The sequence below is a fragment of the Cydia pomonella genome, chromosome 7 (assembly GCF_033807575.1).
Source record: "Cydia pomonella isolate Wapato2018A chromosome 7, ilCydPomo1, whole genome shotgun sequence".
NCBI classification, from domain to species: domain Eukaryota; kingdom Metazoa; phylum Arthropoda; class Insecta; order Lepidoptera; family Tortricidae; genus Cydia; species Cydia pomonella.
In genome coordinates, this window is record NC_084709.1 from 22,545,363 (window position 1) to 22,554,140 (window position 8,778).

The 8,778-nt window shown below is 39.2% G+C and overlaps 1 long non-coding RNA gene across 1 annotated transcript; it reads left to right on the forward strand.

Moving 5' to 3' along the window:
• Positions 1-1,028: 1,028 nt before the first annotated feature.
• Positions 1,029-8,300, forward strand: LOC133520147 (uncharacterized). The gene is made up of 2 exons (XR_009799713.1): positions 1,029-5,635; positions 8,118-8,300. It is a non-coding gene; the product is annotated as an uncharacterized LOC133520147 (long non-coding RNA).
• The last annotated feature ends 478 nt before the right edge of the window (positions 8,301-8,778 follow it).

Below are 8,778 nucleotides of genomic sequence, written 5' to 3' on the forward strand. Positions count from 1 at the left end.
TTGCCTTCTTATTGAGTCCATTCATGGACAGAAAGCATTTTGCTAATACATCAACGTGTAAGGTAGAAGTACTAGTGCTCGACACTGCACTAGTCACCGACATGGGCACTTTATTTCATGGAAATATAGGTTAAATTTGAACAACGAAGATTTTTCTGTATTCGAACTTAATCCTTGTCACTTTGACATAAAGTACCCATGTCGAGTACTAGTGCAGCGTCAAGCACTAGTACTTCTACCTTAAGTTACTAGGGAATACAAATCAAATTATTTTATGTAATATATTTTGTTTTTTTTTTTAATGTAAATGTAGTCACACTACTATAATAGATATCATACATTAAAGAACCACTCCACCACCAGTCGACCACCGGCGGACTTGATCACCTTTTCTTTAGCGTTTGATATCTATTTTTTCTACTCGTCGATTGTTATGATTTCATTAAGATTTCGTATACCAAACTATGCGTACTTTTCATGTACGGGCTCCCAACTTAACTAAAATAAAAATGCTCAAAAGCAACATCAGAGGAGCCACTCATGCGTTGCCAACCTTTGAGGACCCTAAATACCTGTTTCTTGAAGAACCCCATGTCATAGCGCAAGGGAAACACCTCAGAAGGTAGCTCATTCCACAACTTGCCCGTTCTGGGCAAAAACGAGCGAGATACCCGCTTGTTCTTGGTTTGCCACGTGTCGAGAAAGTGAGTGACTCAAGTGACTGGTTTAATCACGTGAGCATATTATCATATATTATGTATAGTCAACCAATTTGAATCCTAGGCCACTATAGAACCTTGTCGCTTTAACTAGTCTATACATGACATGCATCACTCAATAAGCACTGTCGTAGAAGTCATTATGACATGGTTCTATAGTGGCCTAGGAATCAAATTGGTTGACCGTACCTACTAGGTAATTTAATTTTATGCGCCTACATTAAAAAAAATCATAAAAAGGCCATACTAAATGGTTTACAGTCACAAACTCTCATTACTTAAAACCAATTTAATCTGCTTTCTCTAGAGATAACATTCCAGATGAGTTGTCATTCCAGATCTAGAGCAGAGCCCAACTGGGGAAGTACCTCCACCTTACAGAAAACCGCAGCCAAATAACACTAGACCCTACTCATAGTGTTGTGTTCCTGCTGGTGAGTAAGGTTGCCAGAGCTCAACGAGGGGGGGCGGGTTTAGGTTCGGCAACGCACATGTAACTCCTCTGGAGTTGCAGGCGTACATAGGCTACGGGGACTACTTACCATCAGGCGGGCCGTATGCTTGTTTGTCACCGACGTAGTATAAAAAAAAATAGAGATGTGGAATTACAAAACGACATTTTATCTTGCATTTTATCCGCGTTCCTCATTAAAGAGGGGAAGTATTACATCGGCTTCCTATATTTAGTTTCAGCTTTTTAAGTTTATAAATAACACGGTATTTGTTCGACCTAATAAGCTTAATAAGGCCTGTATGGTGGGATGACTGTAATTATGATATATAATAAAAAATAATTCAGCCTATATACGTCCTACTGCTGGGCACAGGCCTCCTCTCATGCGCGAGAGGGTTTGAGCTATAGTCCCCATGCTAGCCCAATGCGACCGAAAAGCTAGTGGTAAATATCAAATGATATTTCGTACATAAAGTTCCGAGTTCCGAAGAACTCATTGGTACGAGCCAGGATTTGAACCTTCGACCTCTGGATTGAAAATTGGACGTCATATCCACTCAGCCACCATAGCTTCTGATATATAGGTATATATAAGTACTTATATACACAGAAAATATATATAACTAAGGAGCAATACTTGTCATAGAAACACAAATAATGCCCTTACCAAAATTCGAACTCGTGATATCCTGATTGGTAGGCAGGTTCACTACCGACTATAGGAGATGCAAACCAAACTGACGCCCGGGGTCATATTACTATCTCTCTCACTCTACCTATAACCACGCGAGTGTGAATGAGAAGTTTTAAGACCCCGGTCGTCAGATTGGTTTGCGGCTACAGGCTAGGAAGTCGACATAAGTTAAAATAGGTACAGTCACGTCTGAAAATATCTATACGGACAAAGTGCCTAAAATATGTATCACGACCTTATTTCCCATATATTATTGTTGGCACTTTGTCCGTGTAGATATTTTCAGACGTGACTACATACAAATATAAATGTTTTTTATACTACGCCGGGGGCAAACAAGCATACGGCCCGTCTGATGGTAAGCAGTCTCCGTAGCCTATTTATTCCTGCAACTCCAGAAACATTCATTTGTTTATAATTGGTTTATTTTCAATTCAGGAGATAATAATATAACATGAAGTTCCGGCTGGGAGGCTTATTCTAATTGTACCTAATAACTGGTTCCGAATTTGACCTGGATGTGTCATGGAAGTTATGGATATGATCTGTCAGCCATAAGCAGTGACATTTCTTATGGAAAAACCTCCGATTTGCCACCAATATAGTTATATCCAGAAAAATGCTCAACGGCCTAAAATCTCTTAACAAGTGGGTGTTTAACATCCACGTACCCAAAGCTCGCTTAAAGTGCCTCCAATGTGTCACGGCAACAGCTTACAAAGGCCTTTGTACGTCACAGGACATTACGGTACCAGTTTCTTTGTTATTAAACTATAGGGATAAATGTCACCAGCACCCGTGGCCCGTCGAGGGATACAAGGGTTGAAAAGTGGTATGTTTTATTACTTTGATGTTTTAAGGAAAGTGTTATATCATTTATATAATAAGCCATAATGTGACATGCTTAATCCTCCTGTAACTTCAGTTATAATTTAAGTTTTGGTTTTGAATTTGTTTTATTTAACCTATGTCTATTATTGTTACTTAGTAAACCAGTTAGGAAGAGCGGTGTCACTTGAGAGAGTTGAACGTTTGTGTGTCGTTCAAGTTTTATTTTAAGCTACGGACTTGAAACTTCATGAAAAGGTATTATATTAAAATAGAAGAAAAGTACATTCAGTGTTTTTGGAAATTCATCTCGTAACGGGGTTAAATAGAGGATGAAAGTTTGTAGGTATGGGGATGAAGTTTTATTTTGAGTTAATACATTTATTTGCATAATTTTTTTTTTTTTTGCATATTTTTTTAGAAAATAAATAAATATTATAGGGACATTCTTACACAAAAGAAGGCTTATTTGCAAATCCCACGTATTAACGCTTGCAGCTTCAGTGTTGCCACCCTTCCCACTATACCCTCCTTTTATAAAGGGCCTCATACAAAAACCATGCACTGAACAATCTGAACATGCATCTAATGCGGGCAGTACTTTATTTTCCTCATACGTAACACTGAGCTGAACACATTACGCGCCAGCGCGCGACAAAGGCTCTTTTTTATAAAACGGCGCCCATTGTATTTTCCTACGCGTCTGCGGTTATAATAAAAATCCTGCTCGTATTATTAATGAACGAGAACACTTTGATAGCCTCCGGTACACATCTGAGTGTAGTAAATAAATATTTTGTAGGAGTTTCTCTCAAAGCTGAATATGCCAATACATTGAGAATAAAATGTTATCATTGGGCCAATACATCTTGTCATACATCCGTACATTTCTCGGACCAGCTTTACATATATATTTATCACAATTAATTAATCATTTCGTCGCACTCTGGTAGATAATAGTCCTCCTCATCGTTTTCGATGACGGCGACCCTAAATAAACATTATGGACGTTGTCTAGTATGAGCCCTAATGTGGCTGGCCAGGCCGAACTTGCTCTTAAATAGTCTCCATTATAAGACAAAACTTCGTGTTAATTCGTACCGGTGGCCAGGGATCGGAAACCGGTATTTTTTGTATGGGAACGAAAACGGTATTTTTTCGTTCTTTGTTAATTACTTCATTTCTAATTAGGCAATCTAATAATACGAAGTCGTTATCTGAAAACACAACTGAGTCCTACATTTACAGTATAAAATAAACCGAAATATATGGTTATTTCGATGTTTTTGCAAAAAACCGGTTCCGATCCCTGCCGGTGGCGCTACGAGCACGCTCTTTGAAAAATTTAAAGTGGCTAAAAGAAAAAAAAAAGTCTTTAGCTGAAACGTCTGCAAATGATGCCATCTAACAATAGTAACGATTAATTTACTATAAATAATAGCCCACAACGACCTCCTTTACAACTTTCGTTTTGCTTGTAAAACCTCACAAACAATACTGTTCAACAAATTAGCGAGTTAGTAACTAGGACCGGCCGGCCCATGTCATTCAAATGGGAATAATTGAAACATTCAACAGCCTCCGGGCAATATTTGAAAATTAAGAATTGAATCGAAATTATTGGAACTGGGAGGCCAATTCAAACTTACATTTGGCATTAAATAATGTCATTTTGTTTTCATTCATCATGCGTCTCGCTCGCGCAAATACATGTACGGACAAGTCCAAGCGAAATGAACGCGCACAAGGATCGGAACCGGTTTATAAAATACCGGTAAATGCCGGGTTACTACGGTTTTCCTCCGAATTTTTATAAGAATGCGAACGTTTTAAGAAGTTTATTGCAACCTAAAACCGGTTTATTCAACGAGCGGCGAAACGGCCGGCCGGCCTGATGGTGTGCCATCTAAACATAGACACCGACGTAGGAAGAAACCGGTTTTTATTGTTATAAACCGGTTAATTTGAAAAGAACTGTTCTCATAAAACCGGTTTAAAAAAAACGGTTTTTCGAGCAAAACCGAAATTAAAAGGTTTTGCAGTTTGGAAATTTAACCGGTTTCCGAGCCTTGAAAGCGCAAATGATATCTGAATGACATCACTTAGATATCTGAATGACATCACTTAGATATCGTTTGTTTTGATGTCAAGTGTACGCTCGAATTACATATTAGCATCGCTCAATTCGGACGGTAAATAAATAATTCGCAGGCTACTTTATCTCGTAATAAATACGATACCCCACATTCAATCGTCTTTAAAATTTTATTTGCTGAAAATAAAGTTAGTTTACTTCCTTTGTGTTCGAAATGAAAAGTAGAGTGTTTAACTCGGGTGAAAAGCACTATTTCAGTCTCGGACTATTGGCGCTCTTTTTGCGTTCGAGCGCCAAACTACCTCGTCAGAAATGGGTGCCTTTGATCCCTTAATTAACAATCTACTATTAAATGAACGCGATTTTGAAAATAAAATAAATAATCCAAATAAATTAATCAAAACAAATTATTGCATGACATGTAATTATGATTTGGAAAATAAAGTCTTTTTTTTATAATGCGACGTCAGGTGACATCCGAACGTCACCTTAATCGTGTGGGCTTCGTTTCATACGTCTGCCAATATTTGTTTTGTATTACGCCCGAGCGTCACCCTTTATTTACGCCCCAAGGCTTGTTCACGATAAAAAGTAGCCACGGGTGGATAATCTTACATATATGAAAATTTTGGGCAGTATAAAAGTCACTATTCGTATGAATTTCATTTTCGTTACTTCATAAGCTTCGCAGTCTACATATATCAGATGTTTTATAGCCTAGGTACTTTTAAACAATTTAAACCCTTTAACGTAACATTACCCAAGCTGCCCAGGACCGAAGTCAGTGGAAGAAAATGGCTCGAGCCCTACACCCCAGCAGGGGGTAACAAGATGGAAAGAAGAACGTAACGTTAACATGATCATTTTAAAATTATAGAAAGATATATTATATGTATTGTATTTTGTCTACTTAAGGAGGCATTTTTTCCTATTACTCTAATTACGCCTTAGTTGGAGTAAAAGAGAAAGATGTCCGCAATTTGCGAACTTCTATGTTAGCAGTAGGCTCTCAGCGACCCGCGGCTCCTCACGGCGCCGCTCTTTAGTCGTACAATTGCTGCTTTTTCAGTTACCAAAAAAATACTGCTTAGCGCCACTTGCACCATCCCGGGGTTAACGATTAAACCGTACCCAGTGTCAAATTGTACTGATAACCATGGTAACTCCAGGTTTAACCGGTGAACCCTGGTTTAGTAGAATGGGTGCTGCTTAGAGTATCCTCTTTAAAGTTAAAAGGCTTTTGAGATTTCCCGTATTAGCTGATTTACTGTGCTTGGCTCTTCTAAAAAGTTTTATCTAATACTAAATCCCTTATTTGCATATGGACCCTTCAAGATAGAGCATTCGTCTATATGACCACTGTGCGAGATAACCCGGCTATATTACGGATGAAGGGGCTGATTTTTGAATTCCGAGCGCTCGAATTCGTCACCCGAAAATCTGAGGTAAACGGCCAATTGATATTTTAGAAATACGAGCAATAGAAATTGGGAATCTAGTGGTATTGACCACTCGTTTTCAATTATATTAGTAGAATTTAAATGCCTAGTAGTGGAGATAAATTGAAGGGAATTACACGAAATCGACCACTCGAAATTAAAAAATCGCCCCCCCTGAGGCCAGTTCAAACTTACATTTTGACATCTAAATTATGTCACTTTGCTATCACTCGCCTCTGCGTCTCGTTCGCATTGCGTCTGCGTTCGTTTTAATTCACGCGCAAACAAGGCTCGGAAACGGTTTATAAAATACCAGTAAAAACCGGTTTATTTCTCTTTTCCTCCTAACTTTTATAAGAACGCGAACGTTTTAAGAACTTTTGTGACCTAAAAAACCGGTTTATTTAACGAACGACGAAACGGCCGGCCGGCTTGATCGTGTGCCACGTAAACATAGACACCGAAATAGGACCGGTTTTTATTGCTCTAAACCGCTTAATTTGACAAGAACTGTTCTATATAATATATGTATAAAAACCGGTTTAAAAATAACGATTTTTCGAGCGAAACCGAAATTAAAAGATTTTGCGCCAAGTACATGATAACGCAGATGTATCTACATCTGCGAAGAAATTCAAAGGTGTATGTGAAGTCCCCAATCCGTATTGGGCTAGCGTGAGGACTATAGCCGGAGCCCTCTCGCACATGAGAGGAGGCCTGTGCCCAGCAGTGGGACGTATATAGGCTGAATTATTATTTTATTATTATTACATCATAACGGTTTGGAAATTTAACCGGTTTCCGAGCCGTGCGCGGAAATAACATCATTTTGACATCAATATGTACGTTCGAGATGGCGTCCTCACAGAGCTTGACACGTCATCTAATGAAGATCGCAATAGATTCCATCCTTGACGGACAAACGCCTCGGAGCACTTTTAAGAATCTTATCTCTGGTCTCATCTCATTCCGCCCTACAAAGCGGACAGGGAGGGCTATTTGTAAAACGCTCGGCAAGCGACCGCACGAAAAGGTGCGAAGATTAAAGATCATATCGGCTGGAGTGCGTTTTCCATGTCATGCTACTTCAAAGGCGCTTGTTTGCTGAATGTATTGAGCACGTTTTTTTTCAAGTGAAAACTTTGACAATTCACGCAAGAATTGCTTATAGAAAATTCAAAGGCGGTCTTAATGAGGATTGATATATTATACAGCATTGAAAAATATTACGTAGGTATCTTGTTTAATTAGTAGGTCTATGTGACTGCTACATAATGAAAGGCATTAAAATACGAGTGCGGGTTTCTGATACGAACGAAGTGTGTTTCATAAAAGGATCATATGAGTGTTTTAATGCCTAATTATATCGAAATATTCCCACATTATACGAACGTGGCTTGTAGTATCTTTGAATAACACGCAATGAATTAATGCTGTATTCTTTATTGAAACACTATTCTAAAGTATTTAAATATCACGGTTACACTCACATGACTTTTTTCGTCGCTATTGGCGATACGTTTCTTTGACTCAAGCCTGAAGAAGGACCCCAGATGGGTCCGAAATATGTCGCCAGTAGCGACGAAAAAAGTCAAGTGAGTCTAATCGTCATATTTAAATATTTTAGAATATCCGACGATTCTAACGATTTACATTTTAAGACGCCATATTGGAGAAGAGCGAGACAGACCACAGATTAGAGCGACAACATGCACTTAAAGCTGACATACACGAGTATACCCCAGGGCTGACAGCAGTAATTTTTACATAAAAAATGACTAACGTTGACTCTGTCCCGAGTTGCCCCACTGGACGGTACTACCTACTTCAGATGAATCATAATTTTTGATTATGTCAGCAAAATTATATTTCATCATATTTCTTTCAGAATGACGAAAGTAACTCTGACAAGATATTACATTTCTGGCCATTAAGACAATTTCTAACAAGTCGTCGCACCGGAGGCACCTGGGCACTTAAAATGTCACCGAATAAACTTTATCCCGCCATCTTGTGACAGTAGAAATGCTTTTTTACTTATTTTCAAATTAAATGTCAACGGAATTTTAAATACCTGCTTTAATAAAACCGGCTAAGTGCGAGTTGGACTCGCGCACGAACTCTCGTTTGCTGTATGGGAGCCCCACTTAAATATTTATTTTATTCGGGTTTTCGGACTTCGCTGGCTCGGTCACCTACTCAGAATGGGGGAGGATCGCGTAGTCAAGGAAGCGTACTTGAGGCGACCAACCGGCCGTCGACCGATCGGGCGCCCCAGGTACCGCTGGTGTGATGTCGTGGAGGCGGACCTGCGTCGGCTGAATGCCAATCCATGGCAGGAAACCGCGCTGGATCGGGACAGGCGGCGTTCTCTCGTTTCGGAGGCCAAGATTCTTTTTGGATCGCTGAGCCAAAGCAGTTAGTCAGTTAGTTAGTTATTCGGTTTTTAGTATTTCTTGTTATAGCGACAACAGAAATACGTCATCTGTGAAAATTTACACTGTGTAGCTATCACGGTTCATGAGACACAGCCTGGTACCAGACAGACA